Source organism: Saimiri boliviensis, chromosome 13, assembly GCF_048565385.1.
Source record: "Saimiri boliviensis isolate mSaiBol1 chromosome 13, mSaiBol1.pri, whole genome shotgun sequence".
Lineage (NCBI taxonomy): Eukaryota > Metazoa > Chordata > Mammalia > Primates > Cebidae > Saimiri > Saimiri boliviensis.
In genome coordinates, this window is record NC_133461.1 from 2,440,470 (window position 1) to 2,464,175 (window position 23,706).

The following is a 23,706-nucleotide window of genomic DNA, read 5'->3' on the forward strand; positions in this document are numbered from 1 at the left end:
ACCAAGCTGTGATTTAGAGGGTTGGGACTTTCAGCCCTAACATTGAACCTCTGGGGAAAGGAGAGAGGCTGGAGACTGAGTTAATTGCCAGTAACCAATAATTTAATTAATCATGCCTATGTAATAGAACCTCTATTAAAAAATTAAACAACAGATTTCAGAGGCCTTCCAGGGTGGTGAGCGCATCACGGTGCTGGGAAGGTGGCGTGTCCAGAGAGGGCATGGAAGATCCTCAGCCCTCCCCACACCTTGCTCTATGCATCTTTGTGAGTTTTATTCTTTATAATAAACCTATAAGTTGACTGTTTTCTTGAGGCCTGTGAGCCATTCTAGCAAATTATAGAACCCAGGGGAAAGGTTGTGGGAACCTTTGATTTATAGATGTTTGGTCTGAAGTATAGGAGGCCTGGGAATTACAGTGGGGCAAGTCTTGTAGGGCTGAACATTTAATTGTGGGCTCTGATGGGATCTGATGCAAACTACAGGGAGGCAGAGTCAGAACCTAACTGAATTGTAAACCACTGTTGCGGAATGCATACCTGTATCCCCCCAGAATCCATATGTTCAAGTCCTAACGCCAAACAGGAAGGCATTAGGAGATGGGGCTTTGGGGAAGTGATTAGGTCATGAGGGTAGAGCCCTCGTGATGATATTAGTGTCCTTGCAAGAAGAGAACCAGAGCTAGCTCTTTCTCTTTCAGCCACGTGAGGACACAAGAGGTCGGCAGTTTGCAGCCTCGAAGAGGGCCCTCAGCAGAGCCCAACTATGTTAGCACCCTGACTTCAGACTTCCCGATTCCAGAAGTGTGAGAAACAAGTCTCTGTTGTCTATAAGCTACCCATCTATGCTTTGTTATAGAAACTTTAACTGACTAAGAAAGATCTGGCTAGTATTACATAATTGGTTGATGGGGCAGGCAGGGGGTGAGGAAAGAAAATCCAAATATTTTGTGTTTTTTTTTAAGTGGAAAACACCATTGCCAGGTATTTCACTTTTTTTGACTAATTGTAAATGTTATTTTATTTTTAACTTTATGTCCTCATGTTCACTGCTAAATATAGAAATGCAAATAATTTTTTGTATGTTTATCTTGTATCTTGCAACCTTACAAAATTACTTTATTTGTTCTAAGAGTTTTTTTTGTTTTTCATTTTTTTGGTTTTTTTTGAGACGGAGTCTTGCTCTGTTGCCAGGCTGGAGTGCAGTGGCACAATCTCGGCTCACTGCAACCTCCACCTCCCTGGTTCAAGCGATTCTTCTGCCTCAGCCTCCCGAGTAGCTGGGACCACAGGCGTGCACCACCACATCAGGCTAATTTTTGTATTTTCAGTAGAGATGGGTTTTCACCATGTTGGCCAGGATGGTCTTGATCTTTTGACCTTGTGATCTGCCCGCCTCGGCCTCCCAAAGTGCTGGAATTACAGGCATGAGCCACCACACCTGGCCTCTAAGAGTTTTTTAATAGATCTTTGGAATTGTTTTAAGTAGACAATCACAACAACTACAAAAAGGGTTCATTTTTGTTGTCCTATTGCCATGGATGGAACTGCTGGCACTATGTTGAGTAGCAGTGGTTACAGTGAACATCCTTGTCCTTTACCCAACTGCAAGGGAGAGCATGGACTCTTCTGATTAAGCAGAGCGTTAGCTATAGACTTTTCATAAATGTCATCTGTCCATTCTCCCTCTACTCCTTCCTTCCGAGAGTTTTTATTACAAATAGATGTTCATATTTTTCAAATGCTTATTGTGTATCAATTGATAAGATCATGTGATTTTACTTTGAAACTCAAGAATAACACATGCTTAGAAAGAGTATAAGAATAACCTTTTTTTCTGTAAAAATACTGGTAAATATTATTTTATAATCTTTTAAAATCATGCAATATATCAGGAACATTTTCCTGGAGCCATCAACATATTTCTATAAAAGGATTTTTAATGACTGCATTACAGCACATAATTGCTGTGGTAAAACAGTCCCACTTAGATACTTAGAAGATTCATAGTTTTTATATTTTACTAAATATTGCTGTTATTCAATATATATTGTATATTTTAAAGATCACTGACTATGTCTCTAAGATAAATTTTTACAAGCAGGATTTTTGGTTTAAAAATCCATATTTTTCGGACTTATGATATGCATCAGCATAATTGCATAGTTTTAGTGAAAAAATGACTGTATGGACCACTCAGTGTACTATTTTATTGCATAGAATATTATATTATTTAATGTTTGTTGGTCATTGAAATACAATAGTTTACCATGCCATCTTCGTGAGTCTATGTATCTAGGTAGAGAATTATGTAATCCTAAACATCTCTTTGTTTATATCTGTTTTTGTATTTTCCCTACTAGATAATAAAGTCAGTGGAACAGAGATTTTGTTATGTTAATTTCTGTATTCTTAGTAGCTAATTCAGTGCTTGAATCAAATTTTAAGAGGAAATTTGTTACAGAAATATTTTTTAAACTAGCATATTTGAATAATTATAAAAGAAATAAATACTCATAATGGAAAATGCAGTTAGGTAAACTACCTGAAACTCACAACTAAGAAATAAACACTAAAAGCTCTATGGTATAACTTTATCTCATTATTTTTGATATCTATACTAATAATTAATACAGTTAGAGATCAATGGGAAAAAGAGAGAGAGGAGATGCCATGTATCCAGTTATACTTTGAGAATGCACTTGTCAAAGAGACCAAATTCCAGAATCCCCAGGTCAGGATCCCTTCTTATCTGAATAATGTGGGAAACACATTGAGAAATAATTTTTTGATAATCACTTCTCCAGAAGTAATTTTTTTCCAGAGCAGTTTTTATCAACCCACACATTTTCATTTCAGAGTAAGTATAGTGAGTATAACAAAGTTTTCAGACTCCACATACACACATGCGTGCATACAGACACTCTCAATGTAGTAATAATCTCCCAAGAATAGACATCATCACCTTTATAGAAACTTGCATATTGTAGAATTTCCTGCTCCTCATTGTAACTTACTATTTAGAATTGACGATTTCTACACATGACTTATATACATGTTTTGTTATTTTATTTTTAAAGGGCGTTATCTTCAACTTTTAGAGAAAAAAAGATTAAATGAGTAACTTTACATTTAGCATTGTAGCCCCTATAAACTGGCTGGCATTACAAGTAAGTTTATTTTCCTTATCTGTAAGAAAACAGAATTGTAACTTCCTCTTCTATATTTCTAAGAGCTTGAAAGTTCTACTATAGCTAATTTTAAACTTGAGTATACAAAAAAGCTTAGGATTAATAAGTAATTAACTTAGTAACTTTTGTCTTGGAAAACATGTAGGATATAGATATGATTTATTTCAAACCAAAACATGATTACACTTAGAAACCTTGTATGTATGGAGGCAAAACTATAAATAAATGCCTATTTATTTAAAATTTGTTTAATATTTATAAAATATAAAATATGATGTTATTTGTGAACAAGTGTAGATTCTTCTAAGTTAAAAATTACCATGAGGACAAGTGTTTCTCTTTGGTTTACCAGATGCTCTAAACCAAGTATCTCAATAGTATCTGGCATTTACTAGACATTCAGTGAGTATTGGTTTCATATATGAGTCAATGAGTTTTGCAATTGTCAAACAAAGCGTTTTGGAATATGTTAGACTTAATTTAGTTTGTGAGTTTGGGTAGAATTACAATACATACAGCGGATCAGGAGGGACATAGTAAAAAGTATCAAGTGAAAATGATTACGATATATTTAAGATGGACCAGTAAATGTACCAGAACATACATACTAAAGAATAGCAACTAATTAATAGAACAAATATGAAGGGCTTCACATGTCTTTCACAAAAACTAGTAGGCAAGTAGACAGAGAACATCATTTAAGGAGGACAAGTATACATTTTAAAGTGAATGAGCTATCTTGCAACAATATGCAAAATGAATCTAAAAGGTAAATTTAAGCAGTTTCTCAAGAAGGCTGTACTGAAATTCAAGTGGTGAAGTTGAGTGGTGAAGTTCTGGGTTAGGACCAGAAATGAGAGGAAAAAGCATATAAAGCTTGATAAAGAATAGTTTGAACTTCAGAGTTTCCCATAAATAAATAATCAACTTTAAGAAAAATATAATGGCAATTGTCATATTTCCCTTTATGGGCCTTGCTTATAAGCATTTGCAGTATCCTTATCTGAATAGTAAGAATAACTTAGCATGATTTAGAACCAAAAGACCTGGGTTTGTGTGTCAGTTGTGCTGTGTAACCTTGGTCATGTGTCTTTATTTTTCTGAACCTCATTTTCCTCATCTGTAAAAATGAAATGAATACAGTTGTCTTTCTAAGTTAATGTGACATTTAAATACACACACACACACACACACACACACACACACACACACACACACAAAGGCTATAAATATTCTGGATTCTGCTTGTGGAAATTTTCAAGAATGAGTTAAATCTGTAGAACTAATTCCGAATGTTTGTAGCCAATTATTTGAATCAGCCTGTGTCCATGAACAGGTGCCATCGTTGGCTGGTGGTCCTATTCACCATGCTTCTTAGGAAGAAGGTCAACAAAGGTACGGGATGGCCCATTGGGTTGTATGGTGCCTGTCTGGGGAGACACTTTCTGGTCCACTTCTCCACTCACTGTCTACATGATAAACAGCTCCATAAACTTCCAGCTCCTTGGACCTGACATTTATTCATTCTCAAGAAAAAACACTTGGTCTTTTCCATTAGGACACATTTCAAATACTAGTAGAGGAATGTCCAAGATCAATTTGTGTCCATTCCCTGGATTACCTGTATGAAAAGGAGAATTCCTTTTTACTTTTTGGGGCAGATTTGCTCTTTCAATTAGCCTTATGTGAGAGCACTTAATCCTCTAAAGGTGAAGTAACGGAGAAAAGAGAAATCCAACGATAGCGTGAACGAGACGGAGCAAGAGAACCTGCCTTGCCCCACTACCCGAATAAACAGCTTGGAACGAAGTAGACAACATGTGGCTCTTCCTGGGTCTGGAATGATGGAGAGAATCAGGCCTACATACTCAACATGGCTGTTAAAAAAACCCGCTCCCACTTCCTGATCAACTCCTGGTCTCCCTTATCTTGCACTACATGAACTTTTCACTTTCTGACATGGTATATGCCTTGCTCATCATTTTTATTAATTGTAGCTGCCCTTCTATTCCTTGAATGAGAGCTCTGGCGGGTGCAAGTCTTTATGTGACCTGCCCTGTAAGGTGTCCCCAGACTCCAGAATTGTATTGCACATGGCAGGTGCTCAATTATTACTGAATGAATAAAGAAGCCTGGATTGCTGCAGTATTTGCTATTTTTTCCACGTTCCTAATGACAATCTCCCAGTCTCTCATGAGGAAAAATGAACCCCGTTGGATGCCCAAGGGAGAGGTGGCTTGTCTGCAGCCACAGGCCATGCCGAGGGCAGGAACAGCACATCTCTGCACAGGGAGTGGATTTCCATCAGCAGCTGGCCAGGCTCCAAGAAAAGCGACTCTTGCTCATCTTAAGGTGCAAAAGAGCTATGATTCATACATGTTTACAGGAACAGCAGTAAAGGAAGACAGGAGTTTATAGCAGGTGCCAAGCACACACGTGGCTGTCATCCCTGTGTTGCCACTGACAAAACCTAAGGAGCATAACCAACCAACTAACCAACCAAATCTACACCAAGACACATCTTAGTAAAACATATGAAAATTAAACACAAAGAAAAGCATATAAAAGGAGCAGGAAGAAAGAGCACTAACACCTCACAAAGAAGGAAAACATTCATGTTACAGGGAATTTATTGTAAGAAACCAGGAAGGCAGCATTTTTAAATGCTGGAAGAAACTAATTATCAACATAGAATTCTATATCCAGTAAGAGTATGTTCCAGTATTGAGAGGGATTAAGATATTCTCAGTTGAAGGAAAACTGAGAAATGGATGGTTAGTATCCCTACCCTACAAAAAAAATAGCTGAAGGGAGTTCTCGATACAAAAAAAAAAAAAAAAAAAAAAAAAAAAAAAAAAAAAAAGAGATAGAGTGGATAAATGAAGGAATTTTGAAACCCAGGAATAAAGAAAGAACAAAGAAAAGAGTAAAAATATGGATAAATGATAAATATTCATTTTCCTCTTGAGTTGTCTAAATTATGTTTGGCAGTTGGGGCAAGAACTTCAACACCATATCAAATGTTCTTACATTACATCAAGGAAATATTTAAGAAAAATATATTACAAAGGAGAAAAGACAAAGGCCACAGATGAATATTTCTTTAATTCACTTATACAGATGAAACAAAAAAAAACAGTAGACAGAAAACAAAAGTCAACAAATTATAAAATTGAAATCATACAGAGTATGAGCATAGAATATATGTTCATTATCACAATAAAATCAAACTGGTAATAGATAACAGTAAAATCTTCAAACATTTTGAAACCAAACAGCATGTTTCTGAATAACACATGGATCAAGAAGTGAGTTTGAAAGGAAATAAAAATATATTAAACTTAAAGTGAAAATACGTCAAAATTTGTGGCACAAAGCTGAAACATTGCTAAGAGAAAAATTTATAGAACTAAATGCTTACATTAAAGACAGAAGGGAAAAAATCAAATAGACTAAATTTCCACTTCATACGCCTAGAAAATGAAGAGTAAAACAAGTTCAAATTAAAAGGAAATGAGTAATAAAGATAAGACCGGAAATAAATGAAACCAAAAACAGAAAAACAATTTTAAAAAACTGGTTATTTGAATAAAATCAAAGAATTGACACTTTTCTTGACAGTATTGACAAAGAAACAAGGAAAGAAGATAAATTACGAACATCAAGGATGAAATAAGAGACATCACTACAGATCATGCAGACTTAAAAAGAAAATAACCAACTCTACACACACATTCACCTGCTTAGGTGACATGGATAAGTTCCTCAATAAACACCAACTAATATAAACTCATCCAATATAAAATTATTTGAATAGTCCTATAATTATTAGAAAAGAATAAATTTAGAATTTAAAAACTCTCAGAAGATAAATCTTCAGACTAATATGGTTTCACAGGAGAATTTAATTTCAATTCTACATAATCTCAACTGAGAAATAGAAGAGATGGGAGCACTCTTATTTCATTTTATGAAGCTAATATTATCCTGATACCAAATAGACAATACAAAAAAAATTAAACTAGAGACTAATAATCTATGTTTGTCAATATACATGCAGAAATCCTTAACTAAAGATTACCAATTAGAATTCAGCAGTATATAAGAAGTCACATACCGTGATTACAGGAGGTTTATTCAACTAACATTATACTTAACAATGAAACATTTAATGCTTTCCTTCTAAAATAGTAAACAAAACAAGGATGTTTAATTTCATCAGACATATTTCTGTCATCGTTTCTGCAAACACATTAAGTCTGGTTCTGATAGTTGGACATTTATGAATATTTGATTTGACGGTGTTTCTGATTTCCTAGGTTTTCTGTATATTTTTCAAACAAGACTTTTTCAAGCTTCATATTCATTGTTACACTGGGACAGATTTACATCTGGTGTATCCCAGTATTTACCAGTTCAAGCTCAATTTCGATACACTGAGAAGATTCAGAACCACATGTATGATAGACTAAATTGTCCAAACCTTTGTGTTCTCTTCAGTGCTTCTGGTCTAGGAGTAGTTTTCTAGCATTCTTACAGTGGGTAACACTTTTACTTGTCTAGTTTCGCCCACATTAATTTATAAACAGAGGAAATACACTGTCCCAATTAGGTTGGAGTGCCTGAGCCATCAGTGGCAACACCTCTTCAGTTACCTAGGGTTGATGGATGAGTACTGACTTACCAAGTGCAAGGAAAATTTTGAGATTGTTTTCCATTTTTTTAGATGTGCTAGTCTGCAGAGTTTTGAAGAGAGAACATTGTGCTATGTAAAGTTCAAGTTTTCAAAAATCTTGGGTATGCCAAAGCTACAGCTTCAAAATAAAAAGTACAAAATCTGGAATATTGATGTTCATTAAATGAAAAGGGACATGATTTACATAATTTTAAAGCCAGCTTAAATTAGAAGTAAAAAAAATGACCTTCAAATTTTAAGATAAAAAGTGAATACGGTTTGACAAATTTGAGAATATAGACATTTTTACAGGTATTAGATGGTCCACACATATTATGTACTTGAAATTTGCTAAAAGAATAGAGCTTAAGTGTCTCGGAATAAAAAGGAATGATAATTATGTGAAGAAATTGATATGTTAATTAGCTTGACTGCAATAATTGGTCCACTATGTTTATATATATCAAAACCTCATTCTATATGCATTAAATATATACAGTTTCAATAAAAATTAAACAAATAGTGCTCCTCTTCAGTTTAAAAAATACTTGGAAGAAATAATTCTTAGAGGAAGTTTGATCCACATGTTTATCACTTAATTTATGCTCCTGATTTTTATTTACATGTAGCTTAAGTTTATTTTTTTTCTTGTTATCTGCTAGCTGCATATTTATACGCTTGGAATAGCACATGAAATCGTGAGCCATGTGAATATGTAACATGTCAGACATTAATATGACAATATGAAAAATCAATTTTGTTCATTTATATGTTGGTCCAGAATAAGTCACCTAGTCTTATTTATAATTTTAATTAGGAGCATGTAATATTCATGAAATTTTCCATATTCTTAAGCCTGAACAACCACTATTTAATTTTGAAGTCCATATTAACTTCTAATCAAAGGCACTGAGGGTTTGTGACCTTGAGTTTTCTTTTTCCTATTGTTGTCTCTCAGGTGAGTGGGGTCTAGATGTCTGTGATTCTTTCTAACCTCAGGAATTACTTTTGTTTAAAAAAAAAATCACTGTATTTGAATAAGTTCTGTTAGACTCCAGGCTAAAAATGACTATTCTCCCAGACAAGAAGGCATCCAAGAGACCCTTAACTCTTTTCCTCATGTGCCACTTGACCTCAGGAAAAGAAAATGAAGACGCTTTGACCCTGGGGCAATGGGCATGACTTATCCACTATTAATCAAGTGCTCTAAATTCCACAGGTCTTGGGGTAAGCTGTGTGACAATCAAAGTAAAGTAAAAATTATTTGCTGTGAAAAGTTTTCTCAGAAACATGAAATAGTAGCTGTTAGAGTAGTTAGAATACTTTAATAAATAAACAATGATCTTGCCTTCTAAATGTTATCATGGACACCATTACCAGTTAGGCTCATTGCACAAGTATCAGCTGCATTTTTAATAACTAAGGATTCTGCCATTGATTTAGTTCTACTTACCTGTACATGTTGACTTTTAGCATCCAGCTGAGACTATTTCATAGTGGTTTCAGTTGTATTACTTCATATGATTAATCTGTTGCCTTTAGATTTAACCTGTTGTCTTTAGAGTGCTAAAAAGTATGCATTTTAACTCTCATAATGTGGTAAAATTACAAACCTTTCTATCAAGGAGAACAGCACTGATTATGTAAAAGTAAAATGTGATGGGTTTGTGTGGAACATTTGGTGCTCTCAAACACTTATATCCCTCCTTTAGGGTTATGTGTTGAATTTTAGTTTTTTATTTCCAGTCACCTTGAATGTGGATTACAGGCAGACCTGAGCTTCTGTCCTTGCTTTGACCTCAACATCCTTTGACTCTAGAGTGGAGGAATGGAGAATACAAGCATTTTGAACTCATTGTCTCCTTAAAGTTGAGGACCATTCACAAAGTGATAAATGCTGGTTGACCTCTCATACAAAAATATCTCCAAGGGGAAGGAGAAGCATACAAGATTTAAAAGTAGAAAGCCTAGGTTTGACGGCAGACTCACTTTCCCTGGACCTCCCTCTAAATATGACTAAATATTCTTGGAATAAATAACTTGACAGAAAACCACAAAAAGGTCCCTGAAAGGTGGAGGGAAAAAAGACCAACTGAAGACCTGTGGACTAGAGGAAGGCAGAACAGGGAGTTTCTGGAGTTTACTTTGAAAAGACTCTCAAAATATAATTAAATTGTCACTGAAACTATGAATTACAAAGTAAGCCAGGATGCATACACTAAACCTAAATAAAGTACATGCAAAAATAGAAGATGCAAATAGAACCAAGGGTTTCCTGAGATAATATTTAAAGTATGAAGGATTTTGAAAAATCACTCATGACACAAGTAAACAGAAAAAATATAACCTGAATGAGAAAAGAAAATCAACTGACCTCTCTTCCTTCAACATTAAGATAGATTAAATGCTGGAGTTATGTGAGAAGAAATTTAAAATATATTTATAATTTTATTACAATATAATTGTTCAAACAATTTTAATTATAAAATTGTAATTTAATTATAAAATTATAAAAATTTAGTGATAAAAATTTAATTATAAAATCACAATTTTAATTATAAAATTGTTTGAACAGTTGTAATAAATTTTCTCAAAACAAATTAAATAATAGAAAATCTCTACAAACACATAAAATTTTGTAAATTTTTAAAAAGACCTGCTTGAAAATTATAGAACTAAAAAGTATAAAAATCAAAATAAAGAATTAATTGGATGATCTAAAAAGCACAATGTATTTGACAAAGGATGAAATCAGTGAACATGAAGACAGAGTATGAGAGTTTGCACAATGTAGAAAAATTAACTTGAAAAAAAAGATAACAGAGTGTCAAGGACTTTTGGGACAATAGAAGAGGGTCTAGTAGTTGTATCATCAAAATCCCAGGAAAGAAGAAATTGTAAAACTGCAAGTCTATTTGAAGAAATAATTATATTATTTTGGTAAACTCTATATAATAATATGAAATGGCTGAAAACTTTTCCAATTTGGTGAAAGACATAACTCTACAGATTCAAGAAGCTTAATATATTCCAGATAGTATGAATGCAAAGAAATCCTGAACAAAAATGCCTGATAATTAAAGCTCTAAAATCTTTTAAAAAAGAAAGAAAGAAAGAAAAAAATATTTAAAAAAATTTTATAGAGAAATGACATTATTTGTAAAGGAAGACCATCTTAATAAACATGAGTTTCTCATTAGAAACCATGGAGGTGAGAAGTATCACAACATTTTACAGGTACTGAAAGAAAAGAATTTTATAGCTGACAAAGCTATCCTTCAGGAATGAAGGAAAAACGTAAGATATTTCCAGTTGAAGGCAAATTAAACTAACGTCACTAGAAAACTTACACTTAATAGCTAATGGCAAACAAATATATAGAAAGTCAGTAGTAACAGACACAGATTGTGAACTTCACAAAGGAAAAAAAGGACAATGAAATGTAGAAAAATGGGAGTTAACATAATAAACTATGCTTCAACTCATGAATTTCTTAATCATATTTCACTGTCAAAGCACAAATTATAACATCATTAGCTATGGTGCTCAATGTACACAGAGGAAAATTTTTAAAAAGTTAAGTTTAAAAAGTAGACAAGGTAAGGGATTGAATTAAGTAAGGTTTCAATACTTCAGTTGAAAAAGTAAAACACTGATACTAATAGGCTGAAATGAGATACATTTATATTGTAATATGTAGAGCAATAACAAATGAAACTATATAAGGCAATATAGTCACACACATTATAAATGAATTAAAATAGAATTCTAGGCCAGGTGTGGTGGTGCATGCCTATAATCCCAGCACTTTCAGAGGCTGAGGCAGACAGATCACTTGAGGTCAGGAGTTTCAGATCAGCCTGGCCAACATGGTGAAATCCTGTTTCTATTAAAAACACAGAATTTAGCTGGGCAGGGTTGCACATGCCTGCTACTTGGGAAGCGGAGGCAGGAAAATGCTCAAACCTAGGAGGCAGATGTTGCAGTGAGCCAAGATTACGCCACTGCACTCCAACCTGGGTAACAGAGTAAGACTCAGTCTTGGAAAAAACAAAAACAAACAAACAAACAAAAACACCAGAATTCTAAAGAAAATGTTCAAGTATTCCCACAGGAAATAAAAGGAAGAAAAAGAAACCAAGGAACAAGAAACTGAGAGTACATACAGAAAATAAAATAAATGGCAAATTGATGCCCTGACAATTACTTTGTTACTTTATGAGGACAGTTACTTTAAGTGTAAGTGACCTAAATACACCACAAAAGACAGATTGGCTGAGCAGACAAAAACTATGAAACAATGACATGCCATCTATAGAAACACTTTAAGCATGTAAAATGATGCAAAAACCTATATCACCAAAACTTTAGTTAAAAGGTGTGATTATGTTAATATCAGATAAAAATAGACTTTAGAACAAAGAAAATTACTAGGATCACCGGGCACAGTGGCTCAAGCCTGTAATCCCAGCACTTTGGGAGGCCGAGGTGGGTGGATCACAAGGTCGAGAGATCGAGATCAACCTGGTCAACATGGTGAAACCCCGTCTCTACTAAAAATACAAAAAATTAGCTGGGCATGGTGGTGTGTGCCTGTAATCCCAGCTACTCAGGAGGCTGAGGCAGGAGAATTGCCTGAACCCAGGAAGCGGAGGTTGCGGTGAGCCGAGATCGTGCCATTGCACTCCAGCCTGGGTAACAAGAGTGAAACTCCGTCTCAAAAAAAAAAAAAAAAAAAAAAAAAAAGAGTGAAACTCCGTCTCAAAAAAAAAAAAAGAAAGAAAGAAAGAAAATTACTAGGATCAAAGAGAGGCAGGTGTTACACAGTGATGAAAGGATTATTCCACTGAGAAAACATGGCAATCCTAAATTTGTGTGCACCAAAAAACAGAGCTTCCATATAAATGAAGAAAAAACTAATAAAAATGAAAGAGAAATAAACCCACTTTTATAGTTGGGAGCTTCAACAACCTACTCTCATTAATTTATAGGCATATAATACGTGACCAAAAATCAGCAAGCTACGGGAAAACAATGCCATCCATCACAAGGAACTATTTGACATTTACAGAAAAATCTACCAGCAAAATGAGAATATACATCCTTTTTAACCACCCATGGAACATTTCTCAGGACAGACTATATCTTCAAGCATAAAACGAATCTTAATAAATTTAAAAAATTGAAATTCTCCAGAATAGTCCTCTATCAATAGTGAAACCAACTGCTGATGAAAGATTAACAGTCAACAGAAACATCTTCGAATACAAGGAAAGTAAACAGCACACTTCTAAATAACCCATAGGTCAAAGAGGGAAGTTCAAAAAACTTTTTTAAAATACATAAAACTATTTTTGTATAGTTATGAAAACAAAAACTGTACATATCCAGTGCATATAAAGCATTTATAATAGCGCTGAGAAAGAAACCTATAATACTAAGTGCTGACATTAGAAAAAAGAAAAGATTTTACATGAACAATCTAAGTTGCTTCTTGAAAAACTGGAAAAAGAAGAGCAAAATAAATCCCAACATGGAGAAATAAGGTATTAATGAACATAAGAGCATGAATTAATTAAATTGAACAGAGAACATAATTTTTTAAAAAGCTGTTTCTTTGGGAAAACAATCAATTAAACTCTGGCAATACTGACAAAGAGAGAAAAGACACAAATTACTAATATCAGGAATGGAACAAAGAATATCACTACTATTGTGGTGATATTAAAGAAATAATTAGGGAAATAATTAAAGAAATAATAAGGGATTTGTATGAACTTTATGTTCTAAAATTTAACAACTTAGAGAAAATGACCAATACTTTACAAATCGGAAGCTACCGAATCTCACTCAAAGAGAAAAGTTTACAGGTATAGTCTTATAAACATCAAGTAAATTGATTTGTAACTAAAGACTTCCTGAAGAATGAATACCCAAACATATATATATATATATATATATATATATATGCGTGAAAAACCAAAAAATAAAACAGACAAGTGTGTCTCATGAACCTAGATACAAAACCCTTCAATAAAATATTAGCAGGTTAAATCCAGCCATGTACACAAAGTACAGTACATCACAAATAAATGGGACTCATTCCAAGCATGCAAGGCTAGTTCAATACTTGAAAATCAATATAATATATCAGAAAGCTAAAGAAGAAAAACTAGTATAGCTGTATCAAGTGATGCAAAAAAAAGAAAGTACTTGACAAAATCCACTTATTTATGATTAAAAACAAAATTCAGCATACTGGAAATAAAAGGGAATTCTGGAGTCTGATACAGAAGATCTACAGAAAACCTACAGTGAACTTGATACTTACAGGTGGAAGACTGAATGCTTTCCCTCTAAAATGGGGAAGAAGGCAATGTCATAAATTCTCATCACTGCTACTCAACAGATTATTGGCAGCTTTAGTCAGCACGATGCAGCTAAATAAATAAACGGCCTACAGATTGTAAAGAAAGAAATACAACTCAGTTTGCATAAGACATAATTGTCTATGTACCAAAATTTTAAGAATTTTACAACAAACCTTCTAGAACTAAGAGTGAGTTCAGCAAGGTTAGAAGATACAAGTTCAACACAAAAGTCTCAATTGCATTTCTATACGCTAACAACAAACATGTGGACACAAAACTGAAAGCATTATTCTATTTAAAAGCACTCTGAAGAACATTAACAACTTAAGTATAAATCTATAAAACCATGGACAGAATCTGCACCCTAAAAATTACAAAAATAATGCTGATAAAAAAATAAATAAATAAAAGAAGACCTTAATAAAGGGCAAGAAATACTGGGTTTTCCTAGATTGACAGTTTCCACATAGTAGAGATGTCAATTCTCCCCAAATTAATTTATAAGCATAATGCAACTTCTATTACAATCCAAGCAATGTAATTTTTAGCTATATGCAAGTGTATTCACACATTTATACAGAAATTAAAAGGCCCTCGAATAGTCCAAAGCATTTTGAAGAGACAGAATGAAGAGAGATGCATTAGTCTTCTGATGGTAAGGTGTGCTCTCTAGCTGCATTAATCAAGACTGTGTGGCCAAAGGATGGACACACAGAAAAGTGAAACAGAATAGAGAGCCCAGAAATAGATCCATTCAAATATGCCCAACAGATTTTTGACAAAGATAAAAAAGCAATTCAAAGGAGAAAAAATAGCTTTGAAATAAGTTGCACTGGGGCAACTGGACATCTGTAAGCAAAAACATGAACTTTGACTTAAACCTCATAACCAAGACAATGGTAACTTAAAATGGAGCAGGGGATCAAGAGAAGACATTTAATATTTATTTTCTCCATGCTTCGCAGGATCACCTCAACAGTGCAAAGAAATGATGCTAACCCCAGCATGTACATGTTTCCTTTACAAGTGAACATTGATATTTCCAGAATACACTAAAATTTCCCTTTACAGATAATTCCCCTTTGTCTGTAGCATCCCTCCTTGACTCTCTCCCTTCTGTACCTTGGTGACCTCCACTGATGTGAGGCAGAAAAGCCATTGCCACCTGCACCGGGGTGGGAGAAGACTAAGAGTTTGGCATCATTCTTCTCTCCTCGGAACCTGTTGGGATGGTCCCTGCTCACGGGTGATGATTCCTTCTTCACAGATGTGGCTCTTCCTCTATGCTGACTTCTTCCAAGCTGGGCACCACGCTTTTTATCTCCTTTCCTTCAGCACCTAGTGGAGTACCTGGCACACAGTAAGTGTTTAATCACTTTGGCTGCATTGATTTACACAATCAATTTGAAAAGATTTAAAATGAACTCACTGTGGTTTGCTTTGATTTGGACGATTTGATTTTGAGGTGAATTAAGATAAAGTCTGAGAATAAGACTGAGTGGAAATGGTGAGATTTCCCAGATCCAGCAATTTACAGTCAGCAGTTGTGAAGCTATAGACTTTTGAGTCAGAGAGACCTAAGTTTTGACCTTATTTCCAACACCTAGTAAAGGTGTGACTTTGAAAAGTGACTAATGTTTGCTTAGTCTCAGTAATTTTCATCTTTAAAATGTGGGCAATAACATCTGCCGTATTAGTCCATTTTCATGCTGCTGATAAAGATATACCTGAGACTGGGCAATTCACAAAAGAAGGATCTTTATTGGAATTACAGTTCCACATGGCTGGGAGGCCCCAAAATTATGGTGGAAAGCAAGAGGAGCAAGTCATGTCTTACATGGATGGCAGCAGGCAAAAAGAGAGAGCTTGTGCAGGAAAACTCCCATTTTTAAACCCATCATATCTCCTGAGACTTGTTCACTATCACGAGATCAGCACAGGAAAGACCTGCTCCCATGATTCAATTATGACACATGGGAATTGTGAGAGATAACAATTCAAGATGAGATTTGGGTGGGGACACAGCCAAACCATACTTCATAGTGCAAAATTAAAAGGACTCAGTAATATCACCCATTAGTTTGATTATAAATGTCATTGTATTATTCCATCACTTCAAAGATTAAATTTCCCAAATGCTGTGGCAATGTAAAATGACATATTTGGGTCTATGGTGCCTATTTTTATAGCTGTATGTGTGGTAATCTTTGAGCATGGAGTTAGTGTTTGTCCAGACATTCTCAGATACAATTTGTAGACATGTGTCTCATTACTGGGCATATACCCAAAGGATTATAAATTATTCTTTAAAGATACATGCACATGTATGTTTATTGTAGTAGTATTTACAATAGCAAAAACTTTGGGACCAACCCAAATGTCCATCAGTGATTGACTGAATAAAGAAAATATGGCACATATACACCATGGAATACCATACAGCCACAAAAAGAATGAGTTCATATCCTTTGCAGGGACATGGATGAAGCTGGAAACCATCATTCTCAGCAAACAAACACAGGAACAGAAAACCAAACACCACATGTTCTCACTCATAAATGGGAGTTGAACAATGAGAACATATGGACACAGGGAGGGGAACATCACACAGTGGAGCTTGTCATTGGGTAGGGGCAAGGGGAGAGAGAGAATCAGGACAAATACATAATGCACACAGGGCCTAAAACCTAAATGATGGGTTGACCGGTGCAGCAAACCAGCATGGTACATGTGTACCTATGTAACAAACTTGCACATTCTGCACATGTATCCCAGAACTTAAAGTAAATTAAAAATAATAATAATAAGACAGAATCCATGTATTTTCATCAACAAATCAATGATTTGTTATTATTTAGCACAGATACTTTGGAGAAAGATTGTATGAAAATTATGGTCCTTTCTTCACTGACTCATGTACTCTGTCACTGAGCTCATTTCTGCATGTTAAATCGCCTTGTAACTCATTAGTGTCCTGGCTCCTAGAGTATGGTGAACACACATATTTGCTCCACCAAAATAACAATCACATTTATTAACATTGTGAGACTCACCACTCCCTTACCTACCGCTACTTCTTAGCTCTACAATTACAGAAACTCCTTTGATGCTTTGGATTCAGAAACCCAAGTTTGGTAAAATCTCCTTTCCACATTCATTTCACTAAACAATAGCTACAAAACTTGCCCCTTTTCTCCACTGTCCAAGTGAATCCCCACTTACCAGAACTGACAGGCTGCCTTCAGTCTAGAATAGTTTTGTTATTAATCATGTCGCACTTACGCACTATTATGCTAGACTTACGATGCAGACTGGCAGGCTGGACACTCTGGGAAGGTTTGATGTTGCGGGCTTGAGTCCAAATCCTCTGCGGGGCAGAATCTCTCCTCTCCGGAGCGGGTCAGTCTCTTTCTTAAAGCCTTTGACTGAACGAGGCCCACCCACATGATGGAGCAGGGTCTGTTTTCCTCAGAGTCTACTGATTTTAAATGTTAATCATATCCAACAAATACCTTAACTGCAGCATTTAGATTGATGTCTAAACAAAGGGGGAGCACTGGGGTCCAGCCAAATTGGCACAAAGTTCACCACAACGGCGTGTGAAGATCTGTACTACACATTCCCCTGTGTTTCCAGAAGGAGCCAAATAACCTCCAAAGCCAGCCCAGATTTCGCAGACTGGAAATAGACTTGGACTTTTTCATGAAATAAAACACAAAATCTTACCACCTAAGGTGTAAACAAAGGGAGGAATAGAGATTCGAGGCCCCGCCACGGGAGCCTCACTATCCACATATACACTGTGCCTGGTGCAAGGCCTGCCACAGCCCAGGAAGTGAACCTGGCTCCAAGAACCTCCCCTGCCCACTGGGAACACTTTCATTCCTGGCAGCATTATGGGGTATTGGAGGCAAAAAAGTACAGCAGGGATACTTGGGGATACCTGGTAGAGCTAATGTTCCAAATTGGGTGTTCAAAACCTGTTGTCAATGAAGAATTTCGCAAGCAGGCTTATAACTCTGAAAATGTGCTTGTTTCTACCTAAACATGCATTTTCCATGTATATGTATTATGATATGTCAAATACATAGTGACAATTGTGTGATTACTAAAATATATATTAATCTGTAACAATTTTGCTGTATTTCTTTGTAATTTTCACGTTTTTCAACCAATAGATATAAATACAACTACTACTTGTGAAATATTTTGTTTTTTAGTCATCCTTATATAAAAACAACCGGGTAAGACTTTACTGGGAAATAGAAAGTGTAATTCCATTTCTTGAAGTAATATTAAATAATTTATAAAGGGAAGAAGAAAATAAAAGTGCTGTAAATTTCAGCTCTGCTTTAATACTTTGGAGCAAGATATTTTTTTCTGATCCTCACTTTCCTCATACATAAAACCAAAATTAAAATATATATTGTAAATATTCTGAGCAATAAATAATTAATCATAAATGCCAGTAAACAATTTCCATTTTTAGTATTTTATGCACAGTGTAACATTGCTCTTCTATATAAAATCAACACACAATCCTGATAGTCATTTACGCACCTACCGGAACAAAACAGGTGACCAGGATCTTAGGGGAGCATCTTTCTTCTAACTCGAAAGCTTTAGAAGAAATCTGTGCATTTAAGATTCTCCACCCGCCCCTTCTCAGGTGTCAAGACGCAGGGCTTTCCTTGGAGTAGGGAGCTAAAAAGGCTGCACCCTCCGCAGTCCCTCCACGTGCCTGCAGGAAGGTCCTGGCCCCAGTGCTCAGACTCTTCCTCCTGCACTTCCCGGAGCTGCCGTTCTCCTTGAACGCCTCTTGCTTGCACAGAAGGTCTGAGTGGGGTTGGACGACTCTGGGCTGAACGTTTCCACTTGCCAAGACATTCAGATGTGTCACCAGTCAGTTCATTCCACAATCTTAGCCTGCAGCTGTCAGTGACTCATCCCGTGCAAGAACCACCTGCTACCTCATATCCAGACACCTTGTGTCCTGTTTGTACTTTATACTGACTTAGAAATGGTCCTGCCACACCCTCATAGAGGCATGGTCACCTATCACCACCTGCAACCGGTACTCCACGGAATGGCCCAGCTCCACAGCCCACCTCGGAAGTCTGCGGGCCGGGGTCACACATCGCTTTAGCCTGTGTTTTGCAGAAACTAGAGGCAGACCAAAATCTCTGCAGCTACTTCTTGTTTCAGGGCCGCGATCCTGAGACACAGGAGTGAGAAGAAAGGGTTGTGAGGTGAGGGAGGAGGAGTGCAATATGCGTGTTGTCCATGCTGCACGCTGGCCTCTGCTGGGTCCGGTTACTGAGTGTTGTATCTCGCTGGTGAGGCTTAGAAAAGTGCCTCCTCAGAGCAGTCTGTCTGCGACAAGAAGAGAAGGAAGAGAAAGGCGTTTCACCACCAGCTCCCATCAAAGGTCTTTTGCCTGTAACATTGACTCCCTCACGCTTCTGGCTGTGTGTGCACCGGTGCCCAGCTGGCATGTAATGCCTGTGTCACTGTGAACCCCCACGGCAGGAGGTCAGAGGCTGGTCCTGCTATCTGTGTGCGTGGGCAGTGGGCAGAGGCTGCTCCACATCTCAGGCCAGCACAGGCGAGGACCTGAAGTTGCCCAGGTGAGGTGTTGGTGGAGTTGCCGGCAGGCGTGGCTCTCTCATGTCCCACAGCGTAAAGCAGGGTGGCCCTCAGCAGGTGCACACTTTGTCTTCCCTAGTCAACTAATAAATGGGGGATCATAGGAATGATGGAATGAATTGATGAACTCTTTGTTTTAGGGTGATTCGTCCCTCTTTGATTTCACTCTCATAGACAATCCCTGCGTGCAGTCACAAAACTTCATTCGGGTTGTCAGAAATGCCGAATGATGCCGGGAGGGCCGAGGAAGGGCTTCCTGCCCATCCGCTCTGCTCGTCAATAGAGTGTGTGTGTTGTTTGTTTGTTTGGCACAGGGGAGAAAGGCCACCCTTTGTATTGCACTGACTGCTAATCTAATTTTCCAGGCCAAAGGATAGTCCCTGTGATCTAATTCTCAATCTACTACAGATTGAGATGAAGACCAAATCATCTTAGAGGATCTAATAATCTTGTTTCAATTGATCAGTTTCTTAGGCAGTATCCTTCGGTTGAGACTCTTCAGATAAGTAAAGAAAATCAGGTTAAAAGCAAAATGCTCCTTTCTCACATGTGTCTGGTGCGTTGCCCATTCAGCCCGGGGGCAGCTGGGTGGCCTCTCCTCGGGGCGTAGGGGGCACACGAGAGGCACTTACTGTACTCGGGCAGAGCCACGCGCCACAGCTCAGTGAATAAAACGCTGTGGTTTCTCCCATTGACTGCCTGAAATAAAATAATCTATGATGCATGAACAAGTCTAAATGAAATAATAATATCCTTAGCAGTGAAAAACGGATTGGTAATACAGTAATTGAGCAGATTTATTGCCATCTCCTTGAGCTAGCCTGCTGAAACAGCCGGCTATTTTATTTAATCTCATATCAGAGGAATTACTGGCTGGTAATCCATTGTTAAACATCATTTAGAATGATGGATGAAAATGTCAGCTTTTCCAACATAATCAATTCATATCTCATTAGCACATATTATTTATGATTCTCATAATGGGACCTGCAGGGGTCTCCAGGGGGAGATGGAGGCCTCAGCTGTTGTCGAAATGAGATGAGATATACTGTAGCTTATAAGTTAATAACTGCATATAAAAAATACTTCTCCCGGTATTGATTGTTCTCACCATTTTACGAATGAATTGAAGGACTGGGCCTCCCTGTCTTGCTGTGTATTGGCTGTGTCTGGCGGCACTTTCTCAGGTGATTTTTAAGGTTAACCATTAGGCTGAAAATATTCTTTAAAATAATAATAAGGATTCCCTTTCAGAAGAAAGTTCCCATCCTGGGAAAGCCAGCCGTGGGATGCCAGGTGCCCGGGAACACTCGGCCGCCGTGTGGCTGCCCAGTGAGGACTGGGGAGACTCCCTTCCCTCTTGCTACCTATGAAGATAAATTGACATATTTCTTTAGCTCCAGCCCAGTTGCTTTCTAAGGATACTCTCCACCGTGTGCTGCCTCCAAGACCAATGAAAAGCAAACCTTGATTCATGGCCTCCACGCCGCTGATGGCGCGTCGGTAATCATGGTTACAGTGTCAACCGATGCCTCAATTAAACTACATTTGAGAATCATTTTATGCCTCAGCTCATAAACATCAATAAGGGAAAATGAGTAATAAATGACTGTCTAGAGTACAAAGGACCAGCTCATATTTCAGATGAAAATGAAGACAAAATGTAGCTTTTATTTGCCTGTGGAATTCCCATTAACTGCATCACTGACAAGAGAGCGCTGGATCAATAGCAGGCCGGCCGCAGAAAACCATTTCTGGCTGTTCAGCAGCCAATGCAAAAGGAAAGCTGTCATATTGTGATCTTTATCAGGCAATCTTCATTACCCCAGACCAATGATATACGCACACGCTGGTCAGCTAGGGGCACTTCTAATTCTTGGTCCTATTTGTGGTTTGAGTGTAGAGCGATCACAAATTATTTGTTTACAGCGATGAAAAATCTTCAATGTTCGTCCCTTTTATTCTTTTTATAGGTAATCTATATCTGGAAACTTTCTCTCAAGACTACTTTATTCACTCAGGATTTTAAAGAAAGTATTATATCAAATCTTACCTTCCTCCCTACTCTGAGTAAAGAAGAGCCTGTCAAGGCTGTTGCTGGGCTTGATGGAGCAATTTGTAACCGTCTTCTCCAAGTTCTGGAAGGAAATTTTGCTTTCTTTGTGAGCTGCTGTTCTCCCTTTAATTGAACAGAAAATGCTGCTAGCTGTGAGGAATAGAAATGAATGCTTCAAGGGACGTGGAAATACAGCAAAACTCATTTCTTTTGCATTCTGCGTGCCTGCCCAAAAAAAAAAAAAAAAAAGAGAGAGAGAGAGAGAGACAAAAAAAAAAAAAAGAAGCTGCATTCTATTAAGTGGGAGATTGAGTCAGCCATTTCAGGAAGAACCCTTTTACATAAATTCCATGTTAATGACGGAGTTCCATGATGTTTATCAAAATCTCTGTTCAGTTAAATCGTATCACAGGAAGTACTTGACAGAAAGATGAATAGCAGAGGCCGAAAGGTAGTAGGGGGAAAAAGACAAGACCTTCCACAGGAAAAAAAACTGGAAGGTGCGAATCGCATTAGTGATAGTTACAGGCATAGCAGTTGTAATATTTCCTGTTGTTCACTGGAAACTGTGACCCTGATGGAGCTCAGTGTACTTTACCAACGTTATTGCATCCTTCAGAATTTTTGCAAGTGAAATTACACTGGATAAACACCCGATCAGCTTCTTGCCGGCTTAGATTTCAGGAATCGAACCGGGTGGAAGGTCAGGCCTGTAGACTCACCTGGAGAATGTTTGAATGTCTGATTCACGATGCCTTCTTGAGTTTTCACCATTAAAATATGCTTTTTTTTGTACACATATCTTCTCTCTTCTTTTTACTATCAATGGCCAAATTTTGTCTTACTGAACTAATATGAATTTGACACTGCTACAAAATTTCTCCTGTAACGTGAAATGTATCCACTTCTGTTGAAGGTGACACCCTGACTCTTAGGAATGTACAGAAGTTACTAGTTAAAAATGTGATTTACATACAAAATATAGTGGAGGGCCTTACAGCTTGTATATTTACTAGAATATTTGCCAACAAAGAAGCTACCAAGAGATTCTAAAGAGGTTTTACTCTTTTTGTGCCCAGTAGTTTTGGCTACCAGCCCTTTTTATTTTTCAGTCAATGTTATAAGAATAATGGTAAATGTCATACTTGAGAAAGTGTCACCTCTTCTGCATTCTCAGGGAAGTGTAATCAAAAAGGACCATTTAATCAAGTTTTAAAAGTAATATCTGGAACCTCAAAAGACCCACCAAAAATACTCTGATGGCTTTTCTTGGCTTTTTTTTTTTTTTTTTTTTTTGAGAACAGTGACCACTAAATAAAGGTAAAGCTGTTTCCTGTAATCAGACTCCCATGTCCCACGTACAGTATTGATTATTCCACAATCTCAAGAGCATTGCATTCAGAACCTAAAAGGCTAGGCAGGTGCTGGGTTTTTCAAGATTCTCTTGCTCTTTTTCACCCATTCATCCATCCTGTAGTCATAAGTATGTAAATCTAACCATCATCATGAGGTTCAAATTGGATCCTGGAGAATTACATGGTCTGTTTTCACCAGCATTGCTTTTAGACAAGCAACGGCTAAATTAGTTGAATATTAAACACATAGAACATTTGATTGTCAGAAGAAGTCAATGAAACAAAAGAAAAAGGTAACTTAGAACCTCTCATGCATTGCTGGTAGGAATGGAAAACGGTACAGCCACTTTGAAAACAGTTTGGCGTCTCTCTAAATATGACGCACAGTGCTACCCTGTGCCCCAGCAATTCTG

General features: G+C 36.8%; 1 long non-coding RNA gene across 1 annotated transcript; it reads right to left on the reverse strand.

The window, feature by feature from the left end:
- Nucleotides 1-14,833: 14,833 nt before the first annotated feature.
- LOC141580924 (uncharacterized) lies at nucleotides 14,834-22,476 on the reverse strand. Its single transcript, XR_012513350.1, has 3 exons — nucleotides 21,936-22,476; nucleotides 18,801-19,609; nucleotides 14,834-15,586 (listed from the first exon to the last, which is right to left on the reverse strand). It is a non-coding gene; the product is annotated as an uncharacterized LOC141580924 (long non-coding RNA).
- Between the last annotated feature and the right edge of the window lie 1,230 nt (nucleotides 22,477-23,706).